The sequence below is a fragment of the Podarcis liolepis genome, assembly GCF_965112155.1.
Source record: "Podarcis liolepis genome assembly, chromosome: 8".
NCBI classification, from domain to species: domain Eukaryota; kingdom Metazoa; phylum Chordata; class Lepidosauria; order Squamata; family Lacertidae; genus Podarcis; species Podarcis liolepis.
The window spans coordinates 21,956,813-21,983,010 of record NC_139560.1 but is presented as its reverse complement, the minus strand read 5'-3'; the positions used below and the strand labels follow the sequence as shown (position 1 = coordinate 21,983,010).

The following is a 26,198-nucleotide window of genomic DNA, read 5'->3' as shown; positions in this document are numbered from 1 at the left end:
AGAGTTGCATGTCTGTTAGTAATGCAGTAGTGTTTTGTACACACCTGTACACATTATAGTACAGGTGTTCTATAACTCTGGTAGCATTAATTCCTATTTGAACCAACACACTGGCTGTTACTTCTTTGCCATCTTGGCTGCTATGTTACTGTAATTGTTGGGTTAATTGGCAGAATTGCAATTCACTAATTATAATGAAAAATGGGGGGTTATCCGGAGTGGAGTTATGCAGAGGTTTGGAGTACATTGTCAGCAATATGCCGATGACACTCAGCTCTGCTTCTCATTTACATCTGCAGGTGAGGCAGTGGAAGTGCTGGACTGGTGTCTTGCCTCGATAATGGACTGGGTGAGAGCCAACAAACTGAAGCTCATTCCACATAAGACTGAGGCACTGTTAGTGGGTGGTTCCCTAGACCAGATGACTGAGAGATTGCCTGCTCTTGATGGGGTTACACTTCCTCTGAAGGAGCGGGTACGTGGCTTGGGGGTACTCCTGGATCCTTTGCTGTCACTTGAGGCTCAGGTGGCCTCAATGATGTGGAGTACCTTCTATCAGCTTCTGTTGGTGGTCTAGCTGCACCTTTTTCTAGACAGGGATAGCCTAACTACTGTTGTCTATGCTCTAGTAACCTCAAGGTTAGATTACTGCAATGCATTATACGTAGGGCTGCTTCTGAAGACTTCAACAACCAGGTTGCTCACCAGGGCAAGTTGGTATGAGCATATTACAATGATGCTGGCCTGAATGCACTGGCTGCCAATTAGTTTTGAGACTTGTTTGTTTTGACCTATGAAACCTTAAATGGCTAAAGATCACAATACCTCTAGGACCGCCTCTTTCCAAATGAATCTACCCAGACCTTGAGATCATCTTCTGAGACCCTTCTTTGTGTGCCTTTTCCACAAGATGTCTGGAGGGTGACAACACCAGAAAGAGCCTTTTCTACAGTGGCTCCCCATTCTGCAGTGGCTCCCTTCGCTATACACCTTTAGGTGCCTGGAAAAACATTCCTTTTTAACCAGGCCTTTGGCTGATTGGCATCCAATGCCCTTTTAAAATGTGGGGTTTTTTTGGGGGGGGGTTATTGGGTTGTTTTTGTCTTTATTACGTATTTTGTGTATTTATACTGTGATTTTATGTTGTAATTGCCCTGAGACCTGCATGTATAGAGCAGTATACAAATTTAATAAATAATAATAATAATAATTAAAAAATGGAGGGAAGGGATTGGTTCTACATTTAGAGTTAGAACATCATTCAGTACATTTGAAACTTGAAGGGGTAAGTATGTTTGAGGGTGCTGCATGCTGGATCAGGAGTAGAAAACACAAGAAATGAGTTATTTTGAATGAATTAAATATTTCATGAAACATTCTGGCATGTTGTCAGATGCTGTGTTTTGTCCCCATAGACTTTGCTGGAATGGATTTTCAAAAAAATATTTCTCCATTTGAACTGTGCTTTTTTGCAAATGGTTTGTTTTGGGAACATCAAAGTGCATTTCTGTGATTTTCTCTAACAGTGCTATACACTCCTAGTTTTTGTTACCGGAGCATTTCTGTGGCCAGGGTTAGCTATTGGATTTCATGAGGGTGTTCCACACACATGCTTAGTACAAATCTGTTGTGAAAGAGGGCCGAGTGAGGGAATTAAATGTTGGGTGAAGTGAGAATGAACGACAGGCAGAGAAGGTCAACTGGAAAATGGCAAAATGTGTGAGGGACAGAAAAGGATGGGGAGTGGGCAGGGGTTGGAAGGAGATAAAATACATGAAAATGTATATGTATGTGTATATGTGCAGGTATACACTATATGAATTATAGGGCAGCAATTGTAGTCCTATGTAAATGAGGGTAAGTTAAATTGCATCTCACCATTATAACAAGCAATTAGGGAAGTGTAGTAGATTCTAGGACTTCTAGTTAGAAAAAGGTTGAGTGATTTGAAACTTAGTACAGTGGTACCTTGGGTTACATACGCTTCAGGTTACATATGCTTCAGGTTACAGACTCCGCTAACCCAGAAATAGTGCTTCAGGTTAAGAACTTTGCTTCAGGATGAAAACAGAAATCGTGCTCCAGCGGCATGGAGACAGCGGGAGGCCCCATTAGCTAAAGTGGTGCTTCAGGTTAAGAACAGTTTCAGGTTAAGTACAGACCTCCGGAACGAATTAAGTACTTAACCTGAGGTACCACTGTAGTATAGGAGAAGTAAGTTAGAGCATGGTCCATGCTGAATTTGGGGTAGAAAGAATAATAAATTGTTTATTTTGAATGAATTAAATAGGTGGGGAAGGGAAAATATAAAAAGTCTGGGCAAATGTTATCTGTTCACTGGAATATACACATGGTGTCTGTGCCACTGGAGCTATCATGCAACACAAGCTACCATTCCATGTTACAAGTACCTAATTGGCAGCCAATATCATCTGCATAGAATGTTAAATGTTAGAAGGAATCTTGAAGGTCAACTAGTCCTACCACCTTGCTCAGTGCAGGATAAAGGTGAAGCTTTCCTCATCACTCCTTCTGTATATCTCCTTCTTAGGGTTTTTGTTCATTTTGTAAACCTGAAACAAAAAAACCTGTACTGTGTGCTGCTATTTCCTCATAGTGCAGAATGAGCAGAAAAGCTGAGAGAGAGAGAAAAAGAGTTTAATACTTTTTGAGTTTGTTGTATTGGAATGATTCAAGCTTTAGGTTGCTATTGAGTTTCATTTTAAATGTATGTAAACAAATGTAAGCATTTTCGGGATGAGAAACTTGTGAGGAAGATATACTTTCTGATCTGAAAACCTACCTTTCAATGATTCATTTAGCAATTGTACTCTGCACATGTTCAAAGGTAATTATAGAGCTGGCATGGATAATGATTGCCACCATGATGCTCTGAATATGGAGTGTACAATATGGTGCTACCTCTGTGCACGACATTGTGCTGTCTCTAGGATAACTTTAATGTCTGTCTTGCCCATTCTTTCGCTTTCGCTTAATTGACTAGAAGGAAATATGCTTTAAAGTGCTTTATTTATGGCAGCAGCGTTCATGCAATTTTGGAGCTTGAATGAACATGGAAAGCCCTTAACACAACATATGAAACTAAAGCTTTTTTTTTTGTTAATTGAATTCATTAGTTTGGTTACATACTTCTGACCATCAATGGTGTGGCTGAGCTGCTCACCTGACCACTGTCTGGCTGGGTCACTGCAGCATACCAAGACAAAAAGCGTGTTGGGTGGCAAAGTTGGTATGTTGCATATGTTCTGGCAGAGTCAGAGTCAACCCAGTACTCTTGCTGGATGGAGCATTTGCCTCATGCCACTCCTTCTGTTTCAGCCAGATGGAGGTCAGGTGAGCGGCTTAGCTGTACCACAGTGTCTGCTGCTGCCTCTGACTATGACACTGATGATATTATCTTACCGTTGATGATATTTGATCATATGTATGGACCCTTGGGAAGAACTCTAGTGGCCCTTGCTACTTTCAGTACTCGCAGCTAATGAGGGGAATACATTGCCCAAATTTCCGCCCATACTGCACTAATTTGCAAGCCCAGTATCAGCAGGTGGCATGCCTGGGCCACTGCCAGGGACTCCTTGCTGCCTTGAATACCCCTTGGTATTATTGCTATGGGGATGGAGGGCAGTCACAGTGGTGACTGATTGTGCTAATTGGAGAAGCGGCTTCAGCAATAGGTCTACCCCTGCAGCAGACAGACTGGCCACTTCCCAACTGTGTATCCCTTTCGTTTTAGAAATCCAACCCATTCTTTTATATGTCATTGGGGCCTACTGAGGTTTAAACAAGAAATCTGTCATATCCAGGTAAGTAAGTAGAAATAATCACTTCATACTTTTTCCATGGGATGTTATGCATAACAGGGAGTTTTATAATGAAACCACTATAGCATAAGAGCCTTTCCAAACAACAAAACTGTGATTACAGGAATAAAAGCATTTCCCTACAAGTGCTGCATATGTTGCCGATTCCTCCCCCCCCCCGAACATTAAATCTGCAATATTTTGTTGCTGGGATGCAGCAATCTGTTCATTACCGTAGATGTGTTATGTGTAGAAAGTGGGACCGTGATTCTCGCAATAAGCCATGGATAGTGTGTGCAATGGCTTTGCTTTCAGCAACACCACTGTTCCTCTAAGGCCCTTGCCAGCTTGTGAATTTTAATAGGAGATGAATGCCCTTCCACCATACCACTCAAGTGGGAATACATGTTAAGTCCTTTAATTTCTTTAGAGGCCAGGCACTTCTCACTGCCAGTTCAGGACTGCATTTTTATCCTTTTTAAATAGAAAAAGTGTTAAAAACCTATCCCTTACTTTACACTGCAAGGCGCTCTCCCCCCCCCAACCTTTATGCATTACATAAGAATGGGATATTATGCCATTGTGAGTGGATCAGGGCTAGTGTTAGTATACTGATTAGTAAAAGATTCATTATGTTGCTGTCTGGAAAGGCCCTAAGCTCAATAACATTAACTGTGCCCATAGAGGCAACATGTACATTATGTCAATCACAACCAAGTGAAATATGCTCATTAGATGTGGCTTTCTGGCCATTGGTTTTAAAAAGGTTGCCTACCTTTGGAATAATGAGTTGAAAGCTTTAAAAAAGGCTTAAAACTCTCCTGTGCTGTATGTTATTTCTGTTTTGGGAGGGACCAAAAATTAATGCTTAAAAATATAACTGATGTTTACTACCAGTTTTGAAGTGATTACATTTATTTTTTACCCACTGCTATGACATAAAGTAAAAATATTTATGTAAATGCCATCACTAGCAAAATATTTTTAACACCTTAATTTCAGACTACAGTACTTTGTTTTGTACTGTGCTTTGTTTCTACAGTACTTCAGCAAGTAGGTTCTGAAGTCCATGCTGTTTTGACTCATTGATGAGGCACCTGGGGTTTGGTCTATGTAAATGTAATGAACTTCAATGATCAGCAGTTTTAATACGTATGTTGGAAAGAACTTAGGAGTGCATGTTCAGATCATTTATGGACAAGACATTTTTTTTGCAGGTGTACATATGTCAAAATGGTTACTTTGTATCCTAGTGTAGGTCTTCACCATTGTGTGTTCTAAGTGCTAGCCACATCACTATTGTATATGGTGTCAGGTTGTTGCTTGTTCTGTGCTCATAAGTTTCCTCTGCCCCTAGTTATCAGGAGAGGCTTTTGAGGGGCTGTAGCATGGAGGATGTGTCTGGAAAGCCATGTTGCGTAAGCAAATTTATGGACAGAAACCCTTTATTTGCAAATTTATCTGTAACTGCAAATGTGCTATTTTTCTTCAGAAAGTAGAGCCCATGGATATTTGTTGTATTCCTGTCTGTCACTGTCATCCTGTGATGTGATGGAAGTCAACAGGTAGTATCAGGAAGGGCAATATAGGTAATTTAAAGTTCTATCTATGCTTATAGGCCAGTCTAGTCACACTGACCACTCAGTGTTGGACATAATCAGTCTTTCACTTTGGTACAAGTATGGGAATGTGTGTGATAACTGACTATTAGGCTCCAAGAATCAATGGTGTACATTGTTAAGGTGCCTTTGAAATCATTTTGGTTTACCTTAGATGGCCTTTCAATGTCTGTTTGAATTTATTTCTTTAATTATTAATAAACAAAGGCCTAATTGTTTGAGCTTCATGAAGTCAAGTTCTAGCAGAATGAGAAGAGGCGGAAAACACCTTGTGCGGTTTTGACATTTAATTCATTTCAAAATTAGCAAAAAAGTGAAAGGAGAAAATTGGAAGAAGGACAAAGAGGAAAAAACAACTTAAATCAATTCTACCCAATACTCCAAACTAGAACTCTGTACACAATAACATATTCAAGCAATATAGTTAAAACAAGAAAATACAACTATCAGGCAGGCATCCTAAACTAACAGGAATGTGTAAGCAACATTGTATTTAGTAATATAGAATTGTGCTGCTACTGTTTTATAAAGAACAGCCTTGTGGCACCTTAAAGACTAATAAATTTATTATGGCGTAACCTTCTGTAGACTAGAGACTAGAATGAAGTGGGCTATTCAAGAAAAGCTCACATCATAACAAATTAGTTAAGTCTTTTAAGGTGTCACAAGACAGACTAACCCAGTAATCCTGTGGCTAACTTGTTTTATGAAAATCTGTTTTGCTGTTTTCTTTCTGTAAAAAAAACTGCTATGGGTATCACCTACCAGAAAGTGCAGCTAATACATACATACATACATACATACATACATACATACATACATACATAAATAAGTGCAACAGCATACCTGCAGCACATATTCTCCAAATATGTGGAACTAGGGATCATGGAAAAGACTCAGACTAGAATTCAGAGGGTTAAAAGCACAGTACTGTTCCATGAGCAGTGAGTTGTTGTGTCTCTGAATCCCAGACATACTTTATTAGGGCAATCCAGCTGGTTTGCTATTTCTATCTCCTCATTATCAACACGCTTATGGTATGGCCTCTTCCCCCTCACTTTCAGTGCCAAGAATTTGGCAGAGACACCAAGCGAGGAGGTCAGAGACTGACTGGGGAAGATGAAGCTGAAAGTGCAACAGAGAGAACCCAGTGGTTAGAAAAACCTAGGAAGGTTTGTTTTTATCATGGGGAGGCTACCACTGTATGGCTCCATTTGCAAACAGTAATTACAGCTCTGTGTAATTAATTACTGAACGACTGATACATTGGGCTTCATTCTCCTGATACTTTATTCTGGTGTTAAAGATGAGGTGACTACATTGATGTCAACAGAGTTAATACAGTACCTATGGCAAAAGATGGGAGAGTGTTGCATTTAATTTCTCCTAACATGATATAGCATTTTCAGTTTTTAATGTGGCTATTTAGAAAAGTGTGTCTTGTTAAAACTTATAGACAAATTGCATATTAGAAGCTTTATGGTATATATTGGATTTGACTCTGCTTGACAGAAAGGAAACAGAGAGATTCAGAGGAAGGAAATTAGTGAGAGAAAATACTCTTCTCACATTTCCCATCGTTCTCATTTCAAAATGCATTTATGACACATACCCTGCATTTTTTGGCATTTGGTTCTGGCAGTGATGGTTGTGCCTATTTTACAGTATTTACTGTTAAACAGGAAGTTGCATTCCATATCCTTGTGTCTGTAAAAGAGGAGAGATAGACATACGCTTTCATTTTCTAGAAATGGGGCCATCGGTTTCAGTTCTTTTGCAGTACTGTATATCTTTGTTTTTAAAAGTATATGTATATCCTCCCCCAGAGCTATTGAACAAAACAAAATCCCCACTTCTGTCCTCCCTTGAGTGACAGCTCCCCACCCTGCTTTCATATAATTGTTTTTTCCCCTTCTGTCATGTTAGTGGCTAATTACTATTGGGTGCCATCCAGATCCATTAAAATTAATGGGAATTTTGCCACTGAATCATCAGTTGGCAATTATGAATGTGTAGCACTTCTTAAAAATAAAAAGAATTTTTTATTATACCGAGGAATTGGGTACTGAGTACCAAATTTCCCACTAAGTTGATTCTTTATTCATTTATATAGTACCATCAGTGTTCATGACACTTTACACACTGTAGGAAGACAGGTCTCTGCCCCTAGAAGCTTACAGTCTAAAATTTAATACATGGGGATCAACAGATAAAGGGTAGGGAACTGGAGGAAGGGGTAAACATAGAAGTATGTTAGGCTAAGTTACAGGCAGAGCATGAGAACGAGGGGGTTGTGCCAAAAGGTTCATCAAAAAACTTGGGACAACAAGGCATCCCTTCTTTCACTTCTCAAAGAATATACCTCTGGACAGATTTTCTGTGTGCCTCTGCATTAACAATACTCAGCATGTAGTGATTTACCACTGGACCTGATGATAAAGATATAAAACGGGTATAGTTATACCAGATGATGTAGAAATGATGACTCATTTCTTAACCACCTCATTGTTGGACATCCATCATAAGTTGAAGATCAGCTTGCCTTCTTTAGATACAGACAACTTTTTCAGTGCATTTGAGGCATGTGTGACTGCTGGTGCGCACACTGTTTTTGGCCTCGGAAGGGAGTGGAACAGGGCAAGGGTACGCGTGCCCCACTGATGCACATGGTGCCTCAGAACGCAACTCCCACACAAATGGAGAGTTGCCTGTAATTGGCGCATGAGAGTATGGAATATGAGGTATCCAGTTCAACTTACAAGTGTGAACAGAGTTAGAGAGGGAAGATAGCACTGTGATTTATTTACAAATCGGAGCATTTTCATTCATTATTGGAATAAGGTTCATGATGCAGTTCAGCCCCACTCCATATTGTGAATTATATAATTTTTCAAATGGGTATTTGAGTAACATGATTGCAGCTAATACAGTATTTTTTAAAGTTGTTGTTTCTTTTAACAAATTGTTTAGTATTGTGTGGGGTACTATTTTGCAACATTGTAGTCTGTTTAAGTTGTAACTTTTTTAAACATTGGTTTTCTTACTGTTATCAGATAAAGCTGAATATAGACCATTGTTTATATGCATTATATAATTATTTAAATATAAAAATACTCAACGAAGGTCTGTGGGGTGGCAACACAAGAACAGGGCTTTTCTGCGGTGGCTCCCAATTTGTGGAATGCTGGCACATGCTTGATAGTATGAACAGTGCGATGAAAGTATAATACAGTGGTCTCAAAAGGTTTTCAATTTCCACAGCTCTAGATGAGCCTGGGAATAGGCTTGTTGCAGAGTATCTGAAAAATATTAAATGCTTTACTAAGTTTAATTGTTCACAAAGAAGTAAATACAGGCAGAAAGTAAAAGGGGAACAAAACATTTCTTTAAAAATGATAAATTAATATCAATATTTTACTGGAAGAATGGAACAGCAGAGATGAAATTCTTCTCACTGGGGTCTCTGGTTGCTTCCAGAGCTGAACACCATGAGCACATAAGCAGCATGCAGATAATAGACAAAAGAAAATGAAACACTTCTCTGTGGGCTGGGATTAGAAGAACCAGAAACCTTTAGCAAATAAAGAAGTGTGTGTGTTTGCAATAAGTTTTTGTCTTTGAAAACAGGAGGTGCTGTGTCTATAAAAGCTGATGTTCCTTTTCCATTCTTAACTTCAATGCTACTGCTTATAGCTGTTATTTATATACCATTCTCACTAAACTCATGACACTTCTGCCCTTTCACAACAGACACCTAACAATGGAACAGCTTCAATTAAGAAGCAGAACATCAGCCTCTGGCATCTTATTCTGTTGTTCCATCTTTTTTGCTAGAGAGAATTCATTTGTTTCTTAATTAAGAAAAACACCAATAGCATGAAAAATCTGCTTATGGTACCTGAATGGTAATTAGGTGAAAGGTAAAAAAGAAAACACACATACATTCCAGTACCAGCCAAAATGAACTTGAGCTGATAAAAATGAACTAAACTAGCCTTGCATAAATCGAGACTGAGAGAAGTGTACAGTCATTATGGCTAAGACAATATGCAAACTATCTTCAAAGAAATCAAATTGCTAGAGTGTTTTCATTTGCATGTATTAACTATTAACATAATGAGGAGAAGTGACATTGGACCCGGATTGTGTGTCTGTTCGAATTGATAACTCGGCTGCATCTGCAAACAGGCACCCAAAAATCATGCTAGTAGTCAGATCGGTGTTGAACTCTGAAGTGTGTCTTGGAGCCCTGAACAAACCTGATGGAGTGATGAATGCAAGGCATCCTTTTTGACAGTGATTTTGCAGCAGAGTCACTAGCTTCATGCCTTAAAGGTACAGATCTCAGTTGTGAACTTCTTCGTCATGTGTATGGTCATTCATAAAGGGAAAAGGTTAGTATCTGTTTCAATATAAATAAATAGATCATGTTTCCTGCATTTTATTAGGTAGGCCTTTAATTTATTCTTTAAGAGCCAGTGTTCTGGAAGTTTTATTTTTATGTGGAAGATCAGGGTTTAGATTTTACCCCGCTATGAACTCATTACAACCACTGTGGGAAAATTACATCTGCCACTCTCTATTCTCCATCAATAATATGAGAATGTTTGTTTGTTTGTTTGTTTAAGTATATGTAATCTGCCTTCCTATGACAAATCTTTTTTAAAAATCACAAAATAAATTAATATAGAATCCTAACACTAAAACATTAATGAAACAACAGCAGTAAAATATCATAAAAACCACATATGGCAGGGTTTAAATAAAAAACACCTGCTGAAACAAAGCAGTTTGTTCCATAATTTTGATACCACAAATTAAAAGACACTTTTGTCTGTCACCACCACCTGGACTTCTCCTGGTGAGGAGACATGAAGTCAAATGAAAGACAGTAATACATGAGATACCTTGTTACCAGGATGTTTAGGACTTTAAAGGCTATAGTCAGTGCCTTGAATTGGTCACCAGTAAAGCTATAAAATTTTTGGAATAATGTGACTGGCCAACTAAGCCCAGGCATCATCTTTCCATGGCATTTGAACCAATTTAAGTACCTAGAGTTTCTTCACAGACAGCCCCTCATAGAATCATGGAATCGTAAAATTGTAGAGTTGGAAGGTACCCTTAGTTCAACCCCAGCAATGCTGGCCATTAATCCATGATGAAAGTGAATAGAGCGTGAACAACTGAGGTTAGATCTGATTTTGCCAGGTAAGGAAGAAGCTGGCAAAGCATACTGAATTGGTAAAGTAATTCCTGTCCGCTGCTGTCCCCTATGTATTAATAAGTGAGTGCCGGAATAACAGCAACCTGCCTCATAGCATGGTGTAAAATCACGCAGAATGAAGATTGCAAAAGCACTTTGCAAATTAAAAGTTTTGTTGAAATGATAAACAATAGTATTATTTACTTTCCTTATTTATGCAGTAAGTAATCCTCTATATTGCCTCTTTCAGTAGCATCTTCATGCATGAAAACATTGTCAATAAGCACCTGATCAAGCCTGAGCAAAATGCTCAGTTCAATTCTGGCTTTTGGCTTGGCTAATTAAATGGCTGTTTACAGAGTTCTTTTAAAACATTTGTGCAATTACAGTTACTTCCTCAGACACTTAAGTATTACAGTGATGTGGCCTTATGTTTAAATAATTGGCATATTTTTGAATACATTTTTCTTTTAAAAAATCCTTCCTAATCAATCCTTTTCGTTCTTTTAAACTGGAAGTCTTATTTCAGTTTATGGTCTGTTTTCTTTGGCTGCACACAACTGTAAAGTTAAAAGGAAGAAAAGTAGTGGCTTTTGGAAGGGGTGCATAAAAAAAGATGAGATATATTAACTGAAATTATCCTGGATATTCAGGCCACATGATACAGAGATAGCTCTGGGGAGTGGATACTGGCCTGGTTTAGTGTGCAGATACAATGCTTTTAGTATGGAAGTTTTCTGCTGTCCCACTTTTCCCATCTGCCTTGAGACTTTGACAAAATGGTGGCAACCTATGCTTTATTAAAAAATCCGTGTTTGAATTCCATCTGTGACAGTAAACAGGCCTTCCAGAGGGCAAGAAGGATTTCCCCCATGGCTGTACCTGATTGCTTTGTGCATCTGTTGGTTAATCTAAAAACTGAACACTCATGCTGCAGCAAAGAGCTTGAATTCTAGAAATATTTTCCCCTATTATTTGTGAAAGAAACCCATCAGGCAGGCTTTTATAAGTTAAAATAGGGGAACATCTGTGTAGCTCATTACTTTGTATACAGTGACCACAATAGTAGCTCATATATGCAAGGAATGCATGTGCAGTTTATATTTAAAAAATGTAACATATGTACCATATTTCATATTGGAGGACGTGAAAATGCTTTTCATTAATAGATTAGATATTGGTAGCATGGTGTAGCAGTGTAGCAAAACACAAACTGTTTTGCATTCATTAATGGCTCACAGAACAGCTGTGGAGTTTTATATGTTGTCCATAAGGTGCGCTACTGTGAAAAGTAGGTTTCTGTTTATTTTTCCTTAGCCCAGAGAAATACTTAGCAGTATATTAGAGTGTTTATATAAGGTTATGACTGTTAGGCTTATTAAAGTATAGGGTACAAGTTGGCTTCTATTATTTTAAAGAAGCTTTCTATGATTATTCCATAAGGTCGCTTTTTAGTCAGAATTCTTATTAGAACTTGTTGGATTTTAGACAGAATGTTGATATTTAACCTTAGACCCCAAGCAACCGCAGTCAAAATACAACCTCAGGCTGCAGTCCTGTTTACACTTATCTGGGGTTAAGCCCCACTGAATGCAGTAGAACTTATTTTTGGTGAAACATGCACAGGCTTACTTCGTCAGTCCTCTCAACATTGTGCAGGGGCCAATGGCAATTGTGTCTGATTTAGAATTCATTTACATTGCACCGTCTGTTGTGCAAGAAGAAGAAATGTAAAGACCTTGAAGTGTGTCTCTGTGGCTTAAATGTACTTGAATTTCTTGGCGCACATTTGCTCGATGAAATACTATTTGTTTAGTAAAATGCATTTTAATATGGAATTAATATAGAGTAAATGGCACTAATGTGAATACAGTATTATTGTCTGACAATAATAATATAGCCTAATAGTTATTTGAGACTCAGAGAATAATCTGATGGCACATGACATGAATGAGCTGCCGAGACTAAGGAGTCTGATCCTGAGAAGTATCCAGGTGTGAGATCGCTTCCCAAGCTGTCACAAGCTCCTCGGTGGAATAGTGGAATATAAATTTTAACAAATTATATTACTTACAAGGTTATAAATGAGAACTCATTCCGTATTAAAAAACCCACAAATTTTACTTTGTGGTTTTTTTGTTCATGAGCTATCTGTTGGAAAAAGAACAAGATGAAAAACTCTTGACTAAGGGCTAACAATTCTAATGTAAAAGGCACAGGGCCTTTGTCAACATATATTTGAAAGATACCAGTAGGATGACCATCAAGTGAGCAGTCAGCTGTTGACTTTGCAGGAGTATGGGTTTATTTTGCTCTCACAAGTTTTATGCACATGAGATCTCAGTGAATTTCAGTGTGGAAGTTCAGGGTGGAGGGGGGAATCAGATGTTGAGGGAGGGTAATTTTAGATGATGCATCTGTGCAGGTGTGAGTAACTGAGAAAGCACATAGCAAAACATACTGTGGAAAAAAAGAATATTATTTATTATTTTATTAGTTATACAAATTTGCCTATATTTGATGATCCTGATTTAGTTCAGGACAGAAAATGATACATTACTATTGATCTTTAGTTATCATGGAAGGTATGCACTGGTTTGGTATCCATTTTTGGCAAAAAGAATTATGAGAATCAAGATGTCTTGAAATATCTAAGTACCATGCTGCTCGTCTGACTTCTGGAAATTAGCCCCCAAAAGTCCGAAGTCCAAAGCTCTGCTATAATATGTATATGTATGTATACCAGTTCCAACCCACAGGAAGTGGTCCTAAGCAACCATTAAGTTTTATGCTAACAATGAATGTTTACTTTTCCGCTTTGAAGGACTAATATTATTTGGTTATTTCTTACAAAACCTTTCTCAGTGTTGAACAACTCTGTGCTAAGTAATATTGTAAAATAATTTTAGCATGACAAGTTATTTCTGCTCAGTCGCTATACTGAATCTTTCTACTCACCCCACACATAGTTTAATTGTGGCTTTGATTTTATTACATAGATTTGCAGTGATCACTATGGAGTATATATTTATGCTGGTTGAGCTTCAGTTGATTTTCATATTTAGCCTTCACTCCCCTTTTCCAGAAGCCTACTGTGAACATTCTCTCATTTTGATTACTTACTGTTTTTCTGTTTATCTGTTTACTATAAGGCTTCTTTTGCTGACACATCAATTTAAGATTATTATTGAAATGTATGACCTGGGCTGGGAGTAGGGTATTCATCTTTCGGCATCTTGTTATTACCTTTTTTAGATGTTTACAGTTAGGTTTCTTTGCATCAGCTAGTCTTCCTTGAATATCAGTTTTACACATTAATGATATGGTGTTCTCGTTCATCCAAAACAGCTGATAAAATGGTAAGAGTGATCCTGGGCTATACCACTTTATACTGCCAGGTGGGTAGTTTTCTGATACTTTTCATATCAGAAAAATGCTACTCTAGTACTGACAGCTAAATTTTCTTTTGAAATACTGTGATTATCTTACTACAAAAGATGCACCATCTGTAGGTGGCCACCCTATGACATGTATATCCTAAATGTTAGACAGGATCAGAAAGGACTAAGGATCTGTCTAAAATATTATAGAGTTGGAGCAGAAGGTGTTCTTGCTGTCTTCTATTCTGCACTGTTGCCTGCTTCCTGATTCAGTAGACAAAATAGCCAGTGGCGGCATTATTTTAAAAATAGACGGGTAGTCCATTTCAGGATGGGAAAGCATGCCTGAAAGAGAGATAATTATATATTTCACATTAATGATCCTAACCCATCTGCTCATAAGATCTTACAGAGAGTCCTCCTGGATCAGACCAAAGACTCAGTTGTTCCAGCATCCTATTTTCACAGTTATTTAATGAGATGCCTGTGACAATATCACTCTCCCGTTTGTGATCCCCAGCCTTTGATATTGGAGGTAGTAGCTAGTGGTCACTTTATCTATTATGTAACTGGCTAATCCTTTTTAAAAGCACTCAGTTTGGTAACTTTCACTGCCTCTTGTGGTTGTAAATTCCATAGTTTAACTAAATGTTATGTGAAGAAATACTTATTTTCATCTGTCCTGAATCACCCAACATTGGTTAATACTGAGTATTACAAGAGATGGAGAAAAACTTATCAGAAATAAATCCTTTTCAGTTTGATAGGATTAACAATAGGTTTGCAGCCTTATTTTAATGTCCAATTTAGGATTCAGTTATAGTTTATATGGTAAAATGCCTTTTCTAAGTAGCAACAGGGGTTAAAGCAGGTCTGACTACCTTTCTATGAAAATCACACCAAGGCACACCAAGGGAGCACACCAAAAGTCTCTTTGGACTTTACTCCATTTAATTATGAAGTTTTACACTACTAGCCTGATGAAGTACAAGCTAGGAGCTGTTTACCATCTCAGCTGTTGTTTGTGTGAACTACTAGGCAACCACTGGTATACTTTGTAGTTGTGATGTAACAGTTTTTCATCATTAGGAGTTTTGTTTGCTTATTGCTTTAGAAAAATTGCTTTTATAACTCTCCTCTTGTTTGTTTTGTTTTCTTGCAAATGTTCATAATGCATTATGTCTGTCTATTTTTAAAAACCATGGGTTTTGTATTTGCTGTTTAAAGAATTATTTAGACTTCTATTCCTTTGATACTACCTTTTAGTCATACAGGTTGACATTAAGATAGCTGGTTGCATGTGTTAATTTATGTCCAATGGTCCAACAAGTGGTCCAAGTGCAACCCGCGGGTTCTGTGTTGAAGTACTCTTGTGGACCACTTGGTATGAAAAGTTGGGCTGCCCTGATTTATGTTATTCTTATGAGCACATGTACATATTTTGAGCTGCTAGCCCCATGTTCCTGAAGTATGGGAACTGTTCAGCATTATCAACCCTATAAAGCTAAATTCCTGCCACATAGGATTTTGATCTGTTTAGTCTCACCTAAGAGTAGCTTTTACAAAGGACTCGGAGGGCCTTAGGAAGAAGAAAAAGACAGAAAGTTGGGAGTGGCTAGGCTCAGGGAAGAGTATGCTGGATTTAAGATTACTTTTTAAACTTTATTTAGTAGTTAAGCACCCATCATTTCAAGTTGAGTTGCTGGCAGAAATCAGTTTGATTTTCTGATGTGTATATCATTCTGCTGGCATTTCCCCTAAATCTTCCTTGTGTCCAACTCTGGCCAATTTATTTTCCATGGTGGGGTGGTAGAAATTGGATATATACATATATTATTGTACAAGCTAAGTGGAGGGGAAAACAGAGACAGAATACACATCAAGTAGACATGTGAATATGGATGTCTGTCTGTCAGCACTGCATTCCTCTTAATGAAATGTACATAGTCAAAAAACTTGGAAGGTATCTCAGGTCAAGTCTCAAGATACAGTCTGCTGCATAGTTGACTGTGCACCCTTCTGTCAACCAGTGACCATGCATGTATCACCCTACTGATATAATTTGTGCCACTTTGCATAATTCCTTTTTAAGAGGGAGAAACCAACAGCAGTGTCTGCATGTGCATAAGTTATTCATGAAATAAAGGAAATCTGATATATTTCCCAAACTCTCCACATATATTTAAAAGTGTAGAGAAGCAAAGTCTGAGGAAATTAAGTAAGAGATACTACACATTTCTAGTTTTAATATTTGCTGACTCATTTAATCAGATTCAAATATTTTTGTTTTCTTTGAGAATAATTGTTTTTTTTTAAAATCATTTTAACACCCAAAAGTAATGTAAACAGGGGCTTTAAAATCTGCTGGTTTAAGCTGCTATCTGGTGCACAGTTGTGCCCTTCTAAAGCCACTAATGAAAAAGGTGTATAAAATACTTTGTGAAGAGCTGGAATTACTCAGCTAGTCTAGAAGACTGGCATTTAAAATAAGGAATATGATCATCCCATGCAAAACAGTTCAAAAGGTTTCATGTACTTTGAAAAGTGCAGTATGGAACAACAGTTTTTTCCAGATGAAAAACACCCTTTTTACAGAATCCCAGATGCTTCCTTTAGGTTCTTCTTCCTCTTGCTGTTTCCAACAGATTTTCCCAGATCACTTCACTGCCACCTTTTAACTTCATATTGTATCCACTTGTTCAGGATCCTGGTAGATTTTACCCATTGGATTCACAACCTTGTCGTGTGTGATTGGCTGGCATTCTGCAGCCTTCAGATTGACCAAGCCTAGAAATCTGCTCTTCCAGACGAATTGCCTCTGATTGTGAACCTACAAAGCTCGCTTTTCCACAGACACACACAGCCTTCCAGCACAGCAGTGCTACTGCGCATCACATTCCCTAAAATGATGGAGACTAGAGAACCCTTGGAAAGCCTTGGAACATTATTAAATGTTCCTGGAATTGCAGGAAGAGTGATCCCCAATTTGTGATACCTGTCTTGTCATGACCTTTTATGTGCTAAGAACCCTCTTTGGATAGAAAAGGGAATAGGATTTACAACATTGACCCATGCGATTGTCTGACAGTCTGAAGCCTCCAGCATGACCTAGCTTAGAAGTCTGGCCTTTTTTCCTTTACTTAACAGAGCATTCATACCTGTACTTCATGCTCAGTCTCTTCCTTCTCAGTTCCCATCACTGGCCTCAGGGACTCAGAAGAAGAGGATGCACTGTCCAGATCTAGATCTGCGGGTGGCTACTTTTGGTCCTGTCCCTGCCCCTGCCCCTGCCCCTGCCTCCCTTACTCTGACTCCACGTGAGTCCCCAGACTGATCTAGATTATGAAGTCTAACTTGTACATTTTATATGAAGTACTGAAATAGCATGCATTCCACCTTTTAAAAAAATGTTTATATGCATGTGATAAAACAAGTTCCCTCAAGGGAAGCAGAAGGGGTTTATTCTTATCCATTACAGTGAAATCTCATAGTTTCAAAGAGGATCTAATTAAAAAACAAAAACAGTTCTTTTCGGTTAAGGTTACATTCTAACTGAGCTGATTAATGGCGGCTAACAAATGCTTTTTAAATGACTTATCAAAGTGAATTACTATTAATATATTAATATTAAATAGTTTTGTCTGTCTTATACAAAACATGTGTATAACAATTCTGCAATCCATCACAGAGCTAGGTGCACATAAATCCTATCAATTTCACTGGGAATTAACTGCAGTCCTAAACACATTTACTCAGAAGTTAGTCCCATTGAGCTCAAGGGGCTTACACAATATTATGTGTTTTTAGCACTGTGACCTAGGGCTGAAATACTTAGTTTAAAGTATTAATTTTGAGAAATCGTGTTTAGATTGGGCTGCTAGATTGCAGCTAATGGTCACAATCCAGTACCATCTGCAAGTTTTAACCAATAGCTGACTCAGTTTCCCAGTTTCCAGTTTTCCATAGTTTACAAAAGAGGAGACTTGATTGTCATTTGAGCATCCTGTTATTTAAAATCTTCAAGGTTGGTCTTGTTTGGATTATGTTCCCATGCTGGTTCAAGAAAATAAGGTTAAAATGTTGGCAAATAATTTATAATTATTATTTATTTGAAAGATTTATACCCTGCCCCTTTATTAATCCTTATACTAAGACAGAAAATAATAAATTAGACAATATTAATGTATACATCAACAATAAAACAATAACCAAACTCGGTATAGAATAAAAAAGTGAGACATTTAAAATACTGGAGATTTGTGGAAGAGCTTTGTCCTTGAGCTATAACAACATTGGTTAAGGGGAGGGCATTTCGCAAATGTGATGCTGCTACCTACATTTAGGGTCAAACCACACACTTCATTAAAACATGTGCTTGCCTGTAAAGTGGGGATGGAAGGTCTGCATTTTATATCAAAATGAACACAGAGAGCAAATGCTGACTCCTCTCCAGCACCTTACCTTGTTGCATTTGCCTTCTCCCAGCCCAAAAGTGAGCCTTGGATTGGATATGATGTGATGGGATAAGAAAACTTAAAGTAAGACCTGTAGAACATGGTGGGATCTGTCCTTATCTATCTCTGAATTTATTTTTCACTCATATATACCGGTAAGTCTTTTGAATTCAGAAAACTTTGATTAGTTCCTATGGAGCATGCATTCCAGGCAGTCATCAGGTCCACACTACTTCACTTCATCATGCATTAAGAACTCCCAGATCATTTGAATGATACAGTATTATCCATGCACTTTTATAAATTCTTTTTTAAAATGGCTTCAGAATGATTTATTATGTTGCTTATTTTACTTGATTTTTAGAGTGTTTTGATTTTCTTAATCAGTAACTTTTGATTTGTTAGTTGCTCTGAGAATCCTGCAAGGTTGAAGAGTCGGATATAAGTACAATAAATAAATGAACTACCTGCCCAATTAAATAAAATAGATACATTTAAGGCATCTTAAAATGTACTATTTCCATGCTTAATCAACCGTGGTATTTATTGTTCATTGTTTTTTGCTGAGGTTCACTGCCCTATTCAGTTTTCATTCTATCTCACCTTTGCCAAATATATTTGGTAAAAAAGGAGAATCTCCTTATATATTTTTATTCTGCAGAAGATGAAATGAAGTATTTAAAGGGGGTTCCATCTGCACTTTAGTTTACAAACATCATTTGAACTTGTTTAATGTGGTTATCTTGCAAGTATCAGCAAACTCTGACCCAGCAATAAAAAAATAAAGGAATTACTTTTTCTTTCTTTAAGTGTATTGTTTTGGGTTGATTGTGCCATTTAATTCTGGTGATCATTCCCCCTCTGGATGTAGCAGGCTTTAAGCCAAGTGAACTTTCAGTAGCAATTCCAATACATGAATGTTAAAATGAGAGTGATGTAAAATATGGATGCTAGTGTTTCTTTTTATATTTTGGAAGAGGAAATGTGATTAAGATATACTAAAAGGAAATCTATACAAATGCGGCAAAATTGTTAAAATATTCAAATATGCCATATTGTAACAAGGAAGCACAGTAATGCACTGAAATCAGCAATAGAACAGCTGTGTTTTAAAGGACAGTACTTTGAATGTCACTTGACAATTTGCTTTCAATTAGAAGTAATTTACAGGAAGATGCCCACAAGCTAATCTTTACAGGATAATTAAGTTCCATTTTCTTTACTTTTAATTAAAAAGCAGAAAAGATTTAGCTGATCCATAAAAAATGTTCTGTTTAAACATTCATCAGACTTCACACTCTTTTTTTTGTTATTTGTTGTAGCAGATGTTATCAAAACTGCAGTCTGCTCTGTTTTAAACTCAGAATACTTGGTAAGTAGGAAGCAGAGTTGCAGTAGGTGTGTACAGCTGAGGTATGAGCATTGAACATCTGTATTTTTATATAGTTCCCTGAATATTATTTTCATTACTGTGATGAAAAGTAAGTCAAGCGCCATCAATGTGTGCAGAAAAGTACATTTATGACAGATGCCTTGTTTTTATTGTAATTTATTTTCACTTTCCGCAATGTTAATACCATTAACGTATACCATTGCTGAACTTTAGAAAATGTGAAAAATACATTCAAGTTAGAAATTTTCTTAAATACTATTTTAGCTGTCTAAAAGCAAATTTTCATAGTTATCCTATTTTGTACATTTTTTATGGTCCAACCCCAATACAGAGGTGCTTCAGGGAGGGAGGATTGACTTTTGTAGCAAAACGATCTCATAAGCACATGCTGACATCACACATTTTTTTCCAAGGATGTTGTTATGTTACTACAGGCACTATAGCATCACAGTGATCTATGCAGATACTGTTTGTAGGATTCACCTAACCAGCCCCATCAGAGTATACTGTTGAACTTAATAATATTAAGGCAGTAATGGCTAACTTAAGGTGGTTGATTTCAATGGGTCTACTTTGAGTATGACTCAATCAGATACCACTTAAAGTTTTTAATTGCAGTGTGCTTTGTGATCTTTATGCTACGCTCATTGTACAAAAATGTTATTTTCCGGTCACTGTTACTCCCATTTTGCAGTTATCAAGTCTGTATTCCTGGCTGAAGTGGAATTTGAACATAGTTCTATATGAGGTCAAACTACAACAGGGTCTACTGCAATGCATTGGCTCTTTTGAAAGATAAGCAGAATGTACAGGTTGGAAAAGGGATTGTTGTTTGAACTCCCAGTATAAAATTTTGAATATGTAGTTCAAAGGCTTTTCCATAACCGTGCTGCATTATGAGGCACAGTGATGGCTTCCTACTTTTCTCAGTCTCCCAGGCCCTAAAGACACCTGAGATTTGGTACATAGCCATGCTGCTTGGTATCTGTTGGTGAAGTTGCTTGGTATCTGTTGGTGAAGTTAGCCTACCTTTTCCCCAGAATGGGAATCAAGGTAGCTTACAGATCAAATAGAAACAGCTAAAAACATGGAAGAAACCTGCAGTGTTTTACTCTTGGAAATGAATTTGTTGCTTTGATCAGTTGTAGCACTTTTATAGCTTATTGAAGGGCAGGTGTCTCACATCTTCTCCCTGTCATGTCTAGAATGTATGCATTTCTTAAGGTTGTGCTGGTGTAAGCAGGGAAGGCAGCAGCAGCACATTAGGGGAATTTTGTAGGGTGCATGCTTGAATTCACAAAAGTTAGCATTTTCATTATTCTTCCAAAACACTTTCTCAATTTAATTGTTCAGATAATGCAACATATAGCTCTGAAAATAATGGAATATGTACAGTTTGACAGGGCTTAGAATGTGTTTCAAGGGTTTCAGTGAGTTGGAACCAAATCTTTCCTTCCATGAATAGAAGGGGCAGAGGCAGATTTAGAATACCCTGCAATGCAATTCAGGTTGTTCCGGAGGCTTTCCCAGCACTCCAGAACTTGGGGTTCAGGGGGTTACAGGAGGAATAGGAGCCAATATATGAGAGTTCTCCATTCCTTGAGAAGACCTATGTTCATTAAATTCTGGATCCAACCTCTATGTATTTTCTTCATTTGTCTTAATAAAGGAATGTAAGAATATTCTGTGACTTGAGGGGGAAATAACATTGGTCATTAATCTATTAATAATTGTATCCTGCTTAGTAACTAGGGATGGCATTTATGGGCTTCACTATATATGGGCTCAATTCAAAGTGCTGTTTTGGACTTTTAAACCCATCATGGCTTGGGACCAGAGTATCTGAATGATACTTAAGGTCCCTCTCATCAAAAGCCCTTCCTTGCCAACTGAGGTACCACCATCCATCCCTTTTGTCCAAGGAGGTCAAGGTGCTGTACTTGATTCTATCTTTTCCCATTGTATCTCCACAACAACCTTGAGAAGTAGGTTAGGCTGAAAGAAGGTAACTGGATCAGGTCACCCAGTGAGCTCCATGAGTGAATGGGTGTTTGAACCTGGTTCTCCCAGGGACTAATCTGACACTCTAACCACTACACCACACTGGTATGGTGGGTGGCTGACAGGGAAAGGCATTCTCAGTTGTGGAGTGCTTTCCCTAGGGAAAGTTGCCTACTCTGATGCCACTTTGCAATTAAGATTATTTTTTCAGACCTTTCAATTTGATAAGTTTTTATATTCGCTGGGTTTGTTTTTATGCTGCTTCTGGTAATTTTTACTATTTTTAGTATATTTTTGCACATTTTCAATTTTCTGTGTAAGATTCATTTTTTATACTTTACATTTTGTAATTGGCCCAGAACATTTTACCGAAGAGTGGGGTATAAATTCCTCAAGCTAGCAAATATATAAATAAATGTTATCCTCAACAGTTAGTCAGGAGGTGGTGATGAGTCCAAGGTTGTCCAGTAAGCTTCACAGCTGAGCAGGAAGTTGAATCTAAGTCTTTTCCAGTTTTAGTGAAACAGTGTGGAGCAAGCTCATGAGGCAACTATTATAAACATTGCCATTTTCTTGGCATTGCAGTGATTTTATTTGATTGTATGAAGTGTATCTTTGCAAGATCAGACTTTATTTCAAGGCTTTGGGAATAAATTTTGCTCTCTTGAATGTATAGGTGAGCAATGCCATTTGATATAATAATCCTTAATTAAATGCAATTCCTCCAGCAAATGAATTGCTGGTAATAACTGTATTTAAAAATAACTTTGTATCCTAAATCTACCTTGTGCAGTTTTTCAATTTTGTGTTACAAGATGTCTCAAAGTGTGACTTGTCTGATTGGGGAAGCAGGGAAGTGGGAAGAGGGGGGGCTAATGGAATTCAGACAAGCAATAATTAGTAGGCCAGGAAGTAGGGCAATTTTAAAAATGATTCATGGCAAGTAGGAATGAGACATTTACATTCTAAGAATTAATTATGGGAGTTGTCTAAATTATGAGTGGAAAGCAGAAGTGCAGGGAATAGAATGTGGTTCAGAGACAATTTCATATATTACACTCCGTGCAAGAGATTAGTAAAGATTTTTTGATGCAGATCATTCATTAGAATACACTTTAGAAAGTGGAGTTTACAGATTTCATGCTTGCTCTACACACACACACACACACACACACACACAGACACGAGCCCATCAACTCAAACCCGTCACAAAATGGCAGCTTGAGGGTAGAACCAGTCAAAGAATGTCAGTTTGTGGAAGGACCAAGTAATAAAATAGCAATTCACAGGCACAGCCAATCATGATTATGAGTCATGTGCTGGGGTGCCCTTACCTGTAAAAGTACAAATTCTTTTCAGAGTTACTGTAGAACAGGGATTCTAATGTTAAACTCTTAACGTGCAGCAGGAGGACTATAAAAAGCCATGGTCACAAGCCACTAATTTATGTTTCTGTTTTACAGCTGAGGAATGCTAAGGCTCAGATAAGGGATTAACCCAAAGCAAGCCACTGAATCCATGACAGAAAATTATCAATTTTGCTGGGTAGCAAGAAGTCTCAGCAATATACAACTTGAAGAATGAGCTAAAATTGTATGTTTGAAGTGAGTATCCTGTACAGCAATTCACTGAAAATGCTGTGGGTCTTAGGTCAACCCTGCAAAACAGCATCAAGAGAAGTTCATTTTTCATTTGGAAGATAATCATTTCTGCTGTTAGCGATGTTCAGGGATAAGTGCCAATCCTTAAGTAGCCAAAATGGCACCATGCATGCACAAGAGAGAAAGATCAGGGTCTGCAGAAGTACAGATCATATTTAAGGTGCTACAACCCACTTAAGGGGGCAAGAAATCCCCCAAACAACATGGAAAACCAAGGACAAGGAATGGAATGGAGGGCATGCCTGTCTAGCTGGAACCCTGAGCAGGAGCACTCCACACTGGAATGTTTTGTTGCAGGTCTCAGTTGTTCCAAGTATAAACACCATCTCTCTCACATACACATCTATCAGACCCACACATGAGGAAACCTAAATGCACTCTTTTATCCTCTGTCACATGCATCTCCAGACAGACATGTGCATACTCTCTCTTACCTTCATGTGTACATTCTCAAAAAAGAAGAAAATGGCTAATCCGTACTCAATATTCTATCTCATGCACACACGCTATAACATGCAGACATGGGCTATAGACACACAGAGAGATGCAGGACATCAATTCACACTACTTACTTTCTTACTAATTCTATTGTTGCTGCTGTTAGAATAGGATAGTGTAGGTAGGCAGGCAAGTAGTGCTGACCTGAGGGACAGACAAGAAGCAAGTAGGCTTTATTGACTGCCCACCAGGACTGAGCCAATTGAGCCATGCCAGCTGGGTGAGTAAATGGATTGGTGGATGAGCTGCCTAACATGAACACAAATGCTTCTCTTCCTGCTGCTCCCACTCCCACTCTGAAGCCAGGAGAGATTTTGCAGGTGATTAAGCCCCAAACTCCTCCCTCACATGTTCCAACTAGCCTGTCTCCTCAGCCACATGCAAACAGGTGGCCTTGTGAGTACCCATGGGCCTGGCTTTCCTAATGTCCAGTTGCTCCCTCCTTTGGCTAAACTAGGCAAAGGGATGGGCTTCTCTGAGTTAGAAAGGAAATAAGCTGTCAGTTGGCAACAGCTGGCACAGACGATTCAGACTGTACAATCTTGGGCAGTAACTCCTGGGACTGGACTCCCCCCCCATGATTATTATTGTTATTGTTATTATATTTCTTTCTATCCTGCGTTTTCGCAGACTAGGACTCAAAGTGGCTTACGCAAATTAAAACAACACAGATAAAATACAGAAAGCTAAAAACATAAATGATAATAGTTTAATTCAACTATAATAGATTTAAAACAATATGAAAACAAATTATTAATATACAGATAGTAGAAAGAACACAGCACTATTAAAAGGCAGATCTCAGAGCCCAGGCAGGTTCATATGGGACAATATGGTTCTTCAGATAGCCTGGACCTAAGCCTTTCAAGTAGCTAAAGTATGTGTGTGCACACATGCCAAAAAGAAGCAGTTGCCACTTCTGTGTAGCAACACATTTTAAAATGATAGAGATGAGCTTTGTAACAGACTTAGCAACATTTGTTGGTTCACCATAACCCAGCCTGCAGTTGACCGTGATTGCTGTTCTATCTGCTCCAGGATTAGAGTGTTGTGTCTATTGTAAGAGTGGAAGTCAGATTGCCTATCTAATCAAATATCATCTATGAAATATGTGCTTGGTATGTCTTGCTGGATTCAGATATTATGAACAAAACCAAGAACAACAAATTTGGTTATTATCCAGCTAAAGTTATTTCTTATTGTTGTAAACTCGTGTGCTCTACTTATTTATTCTTGGTACAAAACTGATTATTTTACACTGTTGTTTTGTCTAGCCATCTTTATAAACTATAACAGACAGGGAGAGAACCCTTGAAAAATATTTATTTTAAAGTAGAATTAAAGTGCCATAAGCCTAGTTTTGTATTTAGGGGGGTGGGAATGGTTGCCTCCACAAACTGCAACCATCAGATTTTCTGATATGGATTAAGAAGTTGTTTGGTAGTTTAGAATTCAGGGAACAATTTTTGATTTTTTAAAAAACAAGCATTTAGTAATGTGCTCTTGAAATGAGGAAGCTGCCCCAAACAGAAGGTGCTGGAGGCTTTTCTGTGGGTTATAGGTGGGTTTTGCAGGTACTTTGGTAAACATTTATTAATAGGGCAAACTTGGAACTTTCATAATAAGCAACTAAAAACAAAACAGAGTTGGTGGCATTTGCTAACTAATAAATTTGCTAACTATTGGATAGCTTTGTTATGCTACCTATTTGTATTATTAGTGCCTTTTTATGAGTAGACAATCTTGTGCTTTATTTCCCTCCTGCCAAGAATATGTATTTTTCTGTTTTAGGCGCATAACAAGAAATTTAAAGAAGGGGCGGGGGGCAGGATCAGAGGGAGTCTGGAGAGGACTATATAGGAAGGCCTCTTCATAGTTGAGGAAGAGGATAAAGTGAGGCCTTGTTAGAGCAGCCATCGGGGGGGGGAGCATTCCCTGTTGCCTTTCCCTTTAAAGGTATAATATAGTTCTTGGGATCTTTAACATAGAAGCAATCTTCACATTCTGCCTGCCTTTAAATACTTCACCATTTCATTCATGAAAAGAAATAATTGCACTTCTGCATATGGGACCCCTTTGATGAGATGTGCTCCTTTCTTTATGCTCATTCTTTATTTAAGAAGCTCATATAGTAAATCAGATGAACAATAATGATGATACTT

The 26,198-nt window shown here is 37.9% G+C and overlaps 1 protein-coding gene across 11 annotated transcripts in view; it reads left to right on the top strand.

The window, feature by feature from the left end:
- ZFPM2 (zinc finger protein, FOG family member 2) overlaps window positions 1–26,198 on the top strand; it is a 434,450-nt gene that overhangs the window by 113,400 nt on the left and 294,852 nt on the right. For 2 of the 11 annotated variants that reach the window (XM_083516564.1, XM_083516558.1), the window contains exon 2: window positions 300–349. The exons of 6 other annotated variants lie outside the window; for them this stretch is intronic. The gene's annotated coding sequence lies outside the window, so the exon portion shown is untranslated. Of the gene's footprint in view, window positions 1–299; window positions 476–23,340; window positions 23,482–26,198 lie in introns of those variants that run through there. 3 more of the 11 variants (XM_083516559.1, XM_083516555.1, XM_083516560.1) reach the window with 3 other exon arrangements.